The sequence below is a fragment of the Vicia villosa genome, linkage group LG3, assembly GCF_029867415.1.
Source record: "Vicia villosa cultivar HV-30 ecotype Madison, WI linkage group LG3, Vvil1.0, whole genome shotgun sequence".
NCBI lineage: Eukaryota > Viridiplantae > Streptophyta > Magnoliopsida > Fabales > Fabaceae > Vicia > Vicia villosa.
The window spans coordinates 64,320,010-64,333,144 of NC_081182.1; the positions used below are offsets into that span (position 1 = coordinate 64,320,010).

The 13,135-nt window shown below is 33.5% G+C and overlaps 1 long non-coding RNA gene across 1 annotated transcript; it reads right to left on the minus strand.

The window, feature by feature from the left end:
* Positions 1-9,441: 9,441 nt before the first annotated feature.
* On the minus strand, positions 9,442-11,178 carry LOC131655968 (uncharacterized). The gene is made up of 3 exons (XR_009299929.1): positions 10,835-11,178; positions 10,428-10,663; positions 9,442-9,866 (listed from the first exon to the last, which is right to left on the minus strand). It is a non-coding gene; the product is annotated as an uncharacterized LOC131655968 (long non-coding RNA).
* Positions 11,179-13,135: the final 1,957 nt, after the last annotated feature.

Genomic DNA, 13,135 nt, shown 5'->3' on the forward strand with positions numbered 1-13,135 from the left:
TTAACTAATTATATAAATTATTTAAATATTATTAGGTTACTATATTTTGTGTGTTCATTTTCTAAAAAATTATTCTTCGCATATTTTTTTAATGTTGTATTTTAAGAAAGCCTTTTACGTTTCATATAAATCTTACTGGTCATTTCATATTTAAACTTCTTATATACTTCAAACCTTACTTCAACGATTTCATTGTTCCACCAATCAGTACCGTCATTCCTTCGTTTAACCAATGACTCCATTCCCATTCCTCTATTTTTCATTCTTCACAATTGTAACACGGTGAACTGACTTTTATTTTTTAAGCAAGCAATGTTGCGGTGAGCAAGAGTCGCCACCGACTTTTATTTTATCAAATTAGGAAAGGTATAAAAGAACAGGAAAGACCTTCTTTGAAAAGAGATTAAGTTCGGGGGGTAGGTTATGAAAAGGGAAGATGTAAGCACCATTTTCATCCGTAGTTATCTACGGGCTCTTAGTTGCTTGACTCACTTTTGTTTGAAATGTTTGATTTGTTTTGAAAGAGTAGCGTGTGTTTAGAAAAACAGTTTTGCTTTGGAAATGTCTAAAAAGACAACGTTAGAAAACGGGGTGTGAAAAGCATTTGATTTGAATTGTTGTGAGCAAGCACTTAAGAGCTACCTACCCTAAGTTCGAAAGGTCTTTCCTATTCATTAAGGCTTTCCTTGGGCTATAGTACTATCCATACCATTTGAGGGTAGGTAGTCCTATACATTGGATGTGCGGGTCATCGAAGGGTCATCGAATGTCATAGAGGCTATCCATACCATAAAGAGGGTAGGAAGTCCTATGCGTTGTAAATAGTCATAAAGGCAACATGTAAGGATACCTTAGCCATCGAAGGGATGATCACCATTTAATCGAGGGACTAGATCATTTATACCAAAGGCATCATCGAAGGGACTATGATCTTTGAATCGGAGGGACGTGGTGATTTTGAATCGAAGGCAGCATAGGCTAAGGTATCCCTACGCTCGAAGGGACTTGACTATTATTTTCCGAAAAGGCAAGCAAGAGGGGGTGCCCTAAAGGTGAGTGTGTGAACAGTAAAAGAGGAGTGTGTTATGTTCAGATATTTAATATTTGAAGTTAGTGAGCTAACGGTTCAGTTATTAGTCTTGGCATACAATCCTATTAAACATTCATCTAAGCAGTTATATAGCAGTTTATATGTGCGGAAAGTAAATGCAAAAAAGTAAATTTACGCTATTACAAAAATATCCCATGCGACCTATACATCGATTGCTAATATTTAAATAAACCATTTAAATAAGTAATAAAAAAACAAAAACAAACATGCGGCATTCATCGGAGTTTGAGGTGAGAAGAGAAATCGGGAGAATAAAATTAGAAAAATTAGGACTAATGAGATTAAGTAAAAAAACCTAAATTAATTATTAAACTAGTTCTACATTAACCTAATTCTAATTATTTATCCTAATTAATCTAATTAATTAAAATTGGTTAGAAAACCTAAATAATCTAATTAACTAAATTTAATTAAAAATCTAATTAAGCTAATTAATTAAATTAATTATAATTAAACCTAAAGAGATTAACTTAACTAGAAAAATTCTAATCCTAATTTTCTAAGTTAATGGCATATTAGTGAGTTGATTAAGGTTAATAAAAAACAGCAATTAAAACAATAAAAAAAAAAGAGATAAAAGAACCAAGAGGCTGGGATCCTGTGTGGATGAGGGCTGAAGGAACATTGTAGAGAGCGCTCCTGGGTCCTTGGATCTGGGCTATAGGAAATCTGGTGGTGGCGATACAAGGGCATATGGTACGCATGCGAAGACGAGACGCACTGGATTTGAAATCAGTTAAATGTTAAAATTATTGCCATTGGGAGGATTCGAACCCTTGCCCTTAGAGTAGATAGTGCCTTTCCTTTACCAAGTGAACTGCAATGTTTAGTCGTTAGTGAATTGTTAGTACAGATTAAATATAAAAAAACAAACAATAAAATGTTCAAACAAAGTCAGCGCGCGGGCCCTCCCTTGTTCTGATCAACGAATCACGTTTGGAGAGAGGGTTGGAGAATTTTGACCAGCCAGTACGTGAGCGCCACGCATGGAGAGAGAAGAGCACTTGTGGACCGACCATTGAGTGGCTAACATGCACGTAGTCAAAGGTCTCGGTTACTGTTCATCTCCTCTAACCTTGATACCTGCGGAAATTCGTGCGGGATTATCTACGCCTTTTCCTGCGGATTTCCCACGGATTCAAGGCAACAGCTTGGAACCTGTAAAATAAAGATCAAGAGAAAGAAGGAACAACCCAGATCACTATAAAATTATGTTGCGGACTCATTGGGATGGTCCTTTGGAGCGAATATGGCCTGGAACATAGGGTACGACAGTTCATGTTCTTGAAGCCCTAACAATGGTGTTTCTCATTAGGGACGTTAGGGCTTCGTTTTAATGGTCCTAACCTGTCTCAAACACTACCAAAAACTCAAACCAAACATTAGATTCAATTTAAATGCGTCAAAATAGAACAAACAAAAATTAAAGAATTGCATAAAAATATGAACATGATGCGTGCGTTTTGAACGATCTTGATCGTGTATCTTGATGAGTACCTACCTTTTTCCACCTTACAAGGAGAATGGAGCCTTTGGTTACGGCTGATCTGAGCTGCAAACAAGAAAACTAAAGTTGCTTTTATGTGAAAGTTTTTGAACTTGGAGAGGTGCTTCTAAGACTAGGGTTTTCTTTCGTGGCTCCAAAGTTATGTGCTTATATATGAGAATATATTAGGGAGAATTAGGGTAACAAACATGGAAGGAATCAAATGCCTTGATTGAATAAAATTTGATTTTATTTTTTGTACCAAAGTTTTCTATTTTAAGCTCCATCATATTTCATGCATCTTTCTCACGTGTTTATGGTCTTCTCAATCAATTTGAATTGATCAAATATTTATGGGATCCATCACATAATATTTCTTATTATTCATCCATGATTTTATTTGATTTTCATTGAAATTAAATAAATAAAATCAACTATAAGTGAAGCAAAAACATGGAATAAATAATATTTGATCTATGGGCCCTTTGGATGATTAAAATAAAACCTCATGAATTAAATCAAATATTTTTATATTTTTACTTGATTTATTTAGATTTTAAACAAATAAAATCCAAATAAAATAAATAAATATCATAAAAATAAATGAATGATATTATGAACCCTTAATTAGGTCGTGTTCATGTTTGAAATTCAATCCTTGGGCCCACTAATCAAAAAATGCAAAATTCATTCAATTGTGGTTTTGTGCATCTCTTGAAATTTAACCCACTTGTGCAATTCATAACTTCCTTAATTTTGATCATATGAGAGTGTTCTATAACTTTTTAGAAAGCTCAAAGGGTCCCCTAAGCACTCCTTTTGGTTTCATTTTCATTAAAGTTTCCCTGTTTATGTACACTTCTTTTCAAAAAGATGACTTTTTAATGACTTTTTGGAGGACCTGTAATGTTTTGGATCATATCTCTCGAATGAAGCATTTTTGGCCTTCGCATGTGAGAGGCAAAGTTGTAGAGAATGAAATTTCCTTGAGAATAGGCTTTGGTTGGACCATTTCTGATAAAGTATGAGAGAGTTATGCCCAGTCAAAGTTGAGTTGACTTTTTCTCCTTAAACCCTAACTTAGAAACTTTTCCTTTTGATGATTTTTGAGCTTTTCTTGATGAATCATGATCAACCCTTGATCAAATGATGAATGTAACTTCAAAATGTTGATGTTGGCAAAAAATCAGGAGTTTTGACTGTAATTTGACCATAGTTGACTTTTAGGTCAAACTAGTCGACTGTTGACCATTTGAACGGTTGACTGAGCAATCTTATAAATCAGAGCTTGAAACTTGGTATGAGGATTCCTTGAAGCCTATAGGAAGCCATGAAGTCTACTTGAGGTGTCAGAGGTCCCATTTTCCTTGATTAAATCCAAACCCTAATTTTGGTCCTCATTGCTTAGGAGGAGAGTGAACATGCTTGCAATCCTTGTGTAGCCTTGAGTATCTGAATATCATGTGAGTCTGAAGAGACTGTTTGAGCCAAGGTATCTTGAAATATGATGGGCAAATTTTAGGGTATGACAACAATATTTTTAATTTTTCTATTAAAAATGAAGTGTATGAATATTATGTTTGGATGTTGTTGTGTTTTAGTGAAAAAGAAGTAAATTAATGTGAAGAAAACTTTGTTGTTAAAATAAGAGCAAATGTATCAATGTTTTGTGATAGCAATTTTGTCGTTAAAAGAAGTTGAAAATATATTTTTTAAATTTACTAAAAAATATGTTATCCATGGATATTTGTTAATATTCGTGGACACCTTGAAACCCGTGGATTTTCCGTTTAACAGATACACGCACGGATATGGGGTGAATATGGATATCATATTTATTCAACGGGCGGACATGGATATCATACTACCAGCCCCCATGAATATCCATTTACATCCCTACTCCTAGTATTGGCCTGAGCCTGAGGAGTTTGGTGCGAGGGTTTTGGGATGTTAGTGTTATCTAACAAATTGTCGATCATATCTCCCTAGTAAGTTGACATTGTCGTAATCGAGTTTGGTGCCCATGTTTTCTTAGTTGGATCGTGTTGGTTAGGTTACGTGTGGGCGGGCTGGTTGAATTGGGACATTGAATCATTTTGGAAACAAAGAAATATGGTTCTTGTGGTGTTTGAAAGACATGTGTTAGTTGGGTGCTCTAGCGGTGTGATGGTTGTGTGCTTTGGGGGTACGATGTTTGGTTGTACATTGGTTGAGTTCTATGGTAGGACGTGGTGGTATCCTATATATCATCGATGTTGTGGTAAGAAATGGTAGTGGCATATGATTGGTGGCGGTATGGATCATGTTCTTTTCGTGTTTGGGTGAATGGCATGAATTGGTCGTGAGTTTTGGTGTATATGGTTTCGTAATATTGTGGGATTGGTTGTTGGGTTTGGTAACATTATGGGATTGGTTGTTAAGCGTATGATGACGAAGCTCGCTGGCGCAGGTCGACTAAATATCTCGGATGAGACATAAATAATATTGTTGAAACCGATATTTATCTATTCTTATAATTTTGAGTTAGTCTAGCATCCTCTGGCACGATAGGTTCGTTTATGGCCAATTGATGTCGGTGCTTCCTTTGACGACACACATCCCTAGCGAAGTCTCTCCAATCTCTATAATTTCATTGGGCCTCGACTCTTAGTTGATGCCATTATCACATACACGTTGGTGGATATGAGATTTGTTGTTGCATGCTGAACTACAGTTTTACACGGTCCCTCTGGTGCATCTCCATAGTAGTGAACCTGATGATTGTTGTTTTTGTAGTTCAAACTGCAACATCCTCGGGGTTAATCTCATTCTTGAGACCCATACATGGCCTCCAGACAAACTGTAGAGGAAAAATACATTATTAGAAGATTAGTAAATTTATGATATTACAACTAAGTTAACGAGATATTTAGTTGTTTAGTTGTTGTAATACATCTCCAGGTCCAATGTGATCCATAAGATTTTAATAGACTATTATAGCGTGTTTAGGATCTTTGTTGTAGTTCATCTCAAGAACGGACCACCTAAATCAAAAATAGTGAAAATAAATTATTTACCGTTATTTATATAATAAAGTAAATAAATTGAATAATGATATAAACTTACTTTTATGCGTAGGGGAATGTGAAGGCATTCTCGTTGACGGGGGTGAGTGTCGACATTCTCAACCAACCCCAAATTTGAATAAAAAAGGCGAAGGAATAAAACAAACAAGTATTATTCAATGTGTTTTTATACAAAGAACTATATGGATGGGAAAAAACAGTTGAACCATTACTTTAAGGTTTTTGGTGAGTATGTGATGTCTCTTACACTTGTTTGGGTAAGTCTTTGACATTTATGCGAGTCATGATCCAATGCGGAAGCTTCCCCCTCATAATGACCCAACACTCACATGTTTTATTGTGTTATATTTTTGTCAATGTTTTAGAAATAGACAAATCTGAACGCATTAAGAGGGACATGGTCATAACCACTAGGTTAGACATGAGCATTAGTTGAGACAAAGAGTCGCAACTAGGGGTGCATAAGGTGGAGCTAGTATATGAGGAACCGCAATATCATCACGAGGATTGTATGACATGTATGTCTAGCCAATATGTTAATACCAAGTTAAAACACATGTATAGATTCTAGCAGTTGAATTTGGATTTAATTTCATTTGAATTTGAGCTTAGTTTGCATTTGGGTTAGCATATAAACACAAAGTTAGTTGCATTTGTAACAGATTGAACTTTGCAAAGTTTGTTGAAAAAGTTAGTTACATTTTTTTCTCTCTCTTCTCGTTCTGCAATTTTCTTTCAACTTCATCTTCTTCCTCTTGTGCATCAATAGAGGTGTAAACTCAAACAAATTGGTATCCAGAGCTCTGATTCTGATCACAAGGAAACATAAGTGTACCTGAGGTATGTGATTAATTTTGTTCATCAAATTCACATTGAATTGAAGATCAAAATCAAACAAGAATCATATTTCTTAATTCTATGGGTTGGGAAACACTAGTGCTTTATGAGATTTGGGTGATGTGCCAAAGAATGAAGATGAACAACGAAGAAAATAGCATGAACACAAAGCTTCCAACATTCAACATAAAGAATTGGAATTGGTGGTCGATTCAGATGCGTGTGTTATTTAGAGCTCAAGATGTTCTTGATCTCTTCAATGACGATCACAAGTCGATTGCAAAAGATGCAAAAAAAAAAAACGTACAAAGTGATACAACGAAGAAGGATCATAAAGCATTGTTCTATATCCATCAATGTATGGATACAAAGGTGTTCGAGAAAATTGTTGACGCGATGGCGGTGAAAGCGGCGTGGGATACACTTGTGTAGTGCTATGGTGGTGACACATTAGTTAAGAAAGTGAAGTTGTAGTCTCTACACAAGCAATACAAGAATCTCACCATGAAGAACAACGAGAAGGTACCAGATTACATTTCTAGAGTGACTCTCATCACGGATGAGATAAAGGCTTATGGATAAACTTTGTCTGAATAAGTAATCATTGAAAAGGTACCTAAATCCCTTACTCATTAGTTTGATTACATAGTTGTATCCAAAAAAAATGCTAAAGACACTAGCACCATGATAATTAAATAACTTTAGAGTAGTCTAGAGGCACAAGAGTTGCGTCTGGCTGAAAGGAACTCTGAAAGGGGGTCAAAACATGTTCTGAAGGATTATTTTGTTAATAAGAACAAGAAGCAAGCATGGCTAGAGAACATGAAAAATAATGTTTAGAAGTCAAAACCTTCTTCTTTTTTAGAATAGAGCAAACATAAGAATGTTGATAAGAGAAAGGTTGAGTGCTACAATTGTAACAGATTTGGCCACTTTGCCTTTAATTGTTGATCAAACAAAGAAAACAGGTGTGAAGAAGCCAACAGAGCCAAATGAGATTCAGAGGATAAACATGTGCTACTGATGTCATATGAGAATGAAAGTGAAAAATTGGTAGACTTGTGGTATGTGGACACTGGCTGCTCAAATGACCTAACTGAAAACAAGAAAATCACTCATATCATCTAACTTTTAGTGTGGTGCATTTTGATGTATGTGGGCCATTTAAAATATCTTCACTTAGAGGAAACAATCACTTTGTTTCATTTGTGGATGAGTTCACAAGAATGACATGGGTAACACTCATAAAGTTCAAACATGATGTGTTTGTTGAGTTCAAGAAGTTGAAAGTGAAGGCTAAAAATCTGAGTGGACAAAGGTTGAATATCCTCAAAACTGATGGTGTATGTGAGTTCAAATTTGGAGATTTCAAGAAATTTTGCGAGGATAATGGTATTGAGTATGAGGTGACTGCCTCATACACTCCACAACATAATGGTCTTGCTGAAAGAAAAAATATAACTCTACTTGACATGACTAGGAGTATGCTGAAAGAGAAGGATATACCTCACACTTTTTGGGGTGAAGTTGTTGCTACTGGAGCTTATGTGCTCATAGATGTTCAACAAAGAAGTTAAAGGAAGTAGCTCCTCTAAAGAAGTAGACTAGAATAAAGCACAATATGAGACATCTAAAGGTGTTTGGTTCTGTTTGTTGCAAACATGTGCCAAATGCTACTAAAAGGAAATTGGATGATAAAAACAATGTCATGTTACTTATAGGTTACCACTCTACAGGTGCCTATAACCTCTATTCCCCAATCACCAATATAGTTGTTGTCAGTAGATATGTGATAGTAGAAGACATGGGAATTGACTGTTTTACCAAAGAACAAGAAAGCCATCAGTGTGAGATGGGTTTTCAAGATAAAGATGAAGCCATATGGGTCAATTGCCAAGCATAAAGCAAGGTTGGTAGCTAGAGGATTTCTACAAAAATCTGGCTTAGACTACTTTGAAGTGTTTGCACCTGTAGTTAGACATGAAACAATCAAACTGGTGATTGATGTAGCTACAAATAGGAATTACTCTCTAATATATTTAGATGTAAAACCAGCTTTCCTGAATGGTCCCTTACAAGAAGAAGTTTAAGTGTTGCAACCTCTTGGATTTGTGATAGAGAACAAATAAGGGATGATGTATAAGTTGCATAAAACTTTGTATAGACTTAAATAAGCTCCAAGAGCTTGGAATATAAAAATTGATTCATTTTTCAAGCATCAGGGGTTCAAAAAATGTGAAATGAAATATGGTGTGTATATGCATCTTACCTCTGATGGAAATGTGATTTAGGAGTGTCTTTATGTAGATGACATATTGCTAACAGGAAGTTGTAGTTCTGAGATAAACAAGTTCGAAAGGGTTTTGATGAATGTTTTTTATATGACTGACCTTGGAAATGTGGTATAACCTTCAACCTTTAAATAGTTGATTGGCACTCTGATCCAGATGGCGAGGATGTAAATGCTACAACCTTCAAATAGTTGATTGGCTCTCTGAGATATTTGTGCAGCACTAGACCTATCATATGATATCCATTTGGAATGGTGAGTAGATTTATGAGTAAATCAAAGTGGTCACATTACCAAGTTGTAGTCATAGTGACCGAATTAGTGACCGAAAAAACACCAAAATCGGTCACTATGTCGTTTAGCGACCAATATAGCGACCATTAAATTTCAGTTGGAAAAGTGCTAGTCGCTAACTTTTTGTGACGAAATTAGTGACTGAAACTTAGTGACCGAATTTGTGACCGTATCAGCGACCGAAATTGTGACCGATTTCATGTCTGTGAGATTTTTAGTTTTTATATTAATTCAGTCACTAAATCGGTCTCTAATATTTTAATTTTCAAAAAATGTAATATTTTTTAAATTTTATCCGTTTAATTTTTTTTAATACATTTCAATATATTAAATATTTGAATACTCACAAAAAAATATATAAAAATAAAGAAGATTATAAATATAGATTATTAAAACAATATCATCCAAAAAAATTAACAAAAGAATACAAGTATTTCTAAGTATTAATAAATTGTTTTAACAAAAGATAATAACTATTATTATTAAATACAACATATTATATTCATCACTCTTATCGCCAATCTTGTGGTTCGCCTCTTCAAGTAGTTGATCCCTTTCATGTCTCATTTCTTCATTTACATGTCTTTGAACTCATTCGATTGACAAGGAACATGAACCATAATAAGTCGACTTCTATGCTGCTGTTGGAAATTCTATTCCTAAGACCATGTACTCGTCTTTGAACTCATTCGATTGACAAGGAACATGAATCATAATAAGTCGACTTTATGCTGCTGTTGGAAACTCTATTCCTAAGACCATGTACTCTTCCTTTAGTTATTCCTGCAACACATGAAACATCTAATTTAGAATGAAAACAGACTACAAGTAAGAATGTCACAAAAAAAATATTTGTCTATAATTAACATAAAAGTGGTGCTAGTATGAAATATTGAACCAACTCACCAATTGATAAATAAGATAAAGTGAATAATTAAAGTGCCTCTATTCTAATCATCTAGGATATGTTTAAATCAACATTCGACCATGATTTTTTTTAACTGTCACATGACCAAACATTTGCAAAGAAAATATTAAACAGAGCCTTAAAAGCACTCATTTGATAGTGTAACATTAGAAGTAAATAATATATTTAAAACAAAACTTCTTGATAACATGTGCAGTAGGTCTGTAGGTGTGATTTTCTTGTTAACACATTTTTTTTTTCAACACAGCTTTCATATTTTACTGAAGCTAATTATTTTCAATTTCATTTAATATACCAGTAGAACCGTCATTATTTAAGAATTAAAAAATATTAATATCAAAAAATAATTATTACAACTTCAGCCAAAACCTAGTAACTATTGCTAGTTAGCACATCAATTTGAAGCATAGATGTACCTTTTTGATGAAATAAGTAACTTTTGTCATTCTCCAACAATTCCAACTATTCAGATGAAGTAGAGGCCACCAAAGCAACATGAGAATTCAATTAACAATAAGAATTGAATCAACAAGCAACATAAAGAGATTCAAAATCCAACACTAACTTCTTGATCTGAAAACATTCCTTCCTTCTATGCCCACGAAACCCTTATCAATTCCAACCCATTGAAAGTTTTTAATGAAATTGGGGCCTGTAAAACAAAAAATTTCTTCAAAATCTAAATATCAATAGATCTAAAGAAATTAGCGATTACAGAATATAAAGAAATCAAGATTTAAAAATAGATTTTTTTTTTTAAAATTGAAAACAAAAATTTAACAAACTATGATAACAAATTATTATATTATAATAGAAGACTCACAGAGAAGAGGACCCATGAAGGTTGTATGCTCCGGCAATGGAGACAATGTCCAAATCGAGGAAAAAAAAGTTCAGATGAGAGTTAATTTGATAAAGATCACAAATCCATTACTAAAATCAACGAACAATCTTGAACACGGCCGGAAACAGAGTTTTTGACGGTGGATCTCCGACACCATTTTTATTGTTTAGAAAAACAAGATAATGGATAGAAAGGACATGACGAGGGAATAGATTGGTAGTAGTGTTGTGTTCATGAAAGATTAAGCCACTGTAAGACAAAAACAGGTTGCGGCTAGGGTTTTTGAGGAGATACTTGCGTCTTTTCTTTTGGGGAGAGAAGATAAAGATACATAAATGACAAAGATATCACTAATTGATTTTTTTATTAAATTATTAATTGATTTTTAACAGTATTTAAAATGTTAATAATTAATTTGTTTATTATAAAAATAATAAATATATCTTAGAAAAATATTTATATATTTTTTATAATAATATTAAAGAGAAAAATTTGCATAAAAAAACATTTACATAATTAAAAGGACACTTTTTTATAAATTTAATAAATTTATTATGTTATTAATTTTTTTCAATCTAATATATTTGTGACTGAATTTTCGGTCACTAATATTCGGTCGCTAATTCGGTGGCTGATTCCATTTTGTGACCGATTTAGTGACCATTGAAATTTTATTCATAAGGTATTAAATTTTGGTGGCTAATACGGTAGCTAGAGTGACCAAATTTTTTCGGTCTCTAAATCGGTCACTAAAAGTGAAATTTTTAGTAGTGATACTCGGGTATATTTTCCATCTAGAGTGTCAGATGACTCTAGACTAATATGTTACTCAGACTCTGACTAGTGTGGAGACAGAGTTGACAAAATAAGCACTACAGGTTACATGTTTATGTAACTAGGTGCTTCATTTTCATGGTGCTCCAAGAAACAACTGGTGGTTGTACTGTCAACCTGTGAAGCATAATACATTACTAGAACATTGTTTGTGTGTTAAGTTGTTCGGCTGATGAATTTGTTGCAGAAACTGTAGTTCAAGGTGAGCAAACCAATCAAGTTGATGATTGATAACAAATCAACAATAAACCTTATCAAGAATCCAGTACTGCATGAGAGAAGCAAGCATATAGATACTAAGTATCATTTTCTGCATAGCCAAGTTTAGAATGAAATGTTTGAAGTTGTTCACTGTAGCACTCAAAAGCAATTTACAGATGTGCTGGTAAAGACTGTCAAGATTGAACACTTCTTCAATTTAAGGAATGAAATTGGTGTTGTTGATTTTCAATCTTGAATATGAATTAAGGGATGGTGTTGAATTGTAATTCAGATTCAAGCATTTAAATTTGAGTTTAATTTCATTTACATTTGAGTTTAATTTGCATTTGCATGTTAGTATAAAATCTCAAAGTTAGTTGCATTTGCAACATATTGAACTTTATTGAATTTGTTGAAAAAGTTAGTTACGTTTCTTTCTCTCACTATATTTTTCTTTTATCTTCATCTTTTTTCTCTTGTACATCAATGGAGGTGTAAGCAGAGCTGTCTTTGAGGGTGTGCAAAGCGGACTACCGCACAGGGTCTCAAAATTTTCAGGGTTAAACTATAGCTAAATAGGACCTCATAAAATATTTGGCAGGTTAAAACATGAGTACATAGGGACTCTATTAGTTTTGTATGACTAAACGGTAACTATTCTACATAGGGCCTCCAAAAACTTGAGACGGACATTGCGTGTAAATAAAAAAAAAAGTTACAATATGCATCTATATTTATATTTTTAATAATTTATTTTATTTTCTTGTTATACAAAATTGCTTCTAATTTGTTTATTTTTCAATTTTATGTTCTAGTACTCAAATATGACATTAATGGTGAGAAAATAATCTGATTTAATGCTCTCACTAAAATATGGTTTGATAATGCTATAGAGTTAGTTGACTTAGTTGGCTGGTAAAAATTGTGACCACGGAGGTTTGAAATGCCTCACGAGGTTCAAGATAATGGTGTTGGTTGTGTGTGTAATAGTAGGATGTATTTAATATTATGTATTAAGTTTGGTATTTTGTATTATGTATTTGTATTAGATATTACATATTATGTATTCTAAATAGTTTGATATTATGTATTTGATTAAGTACTTTTTGTTATATAATATTATTTTGTGTTGTCATGCGATGATTAATTGGTAATGTTTGTGTAAAATACAAGTTAAACACGTTTAAATTATAGACTTAAATATATTTTTGGTCCTTGTGTTTTGATTAAGTTATAAAAATGGTG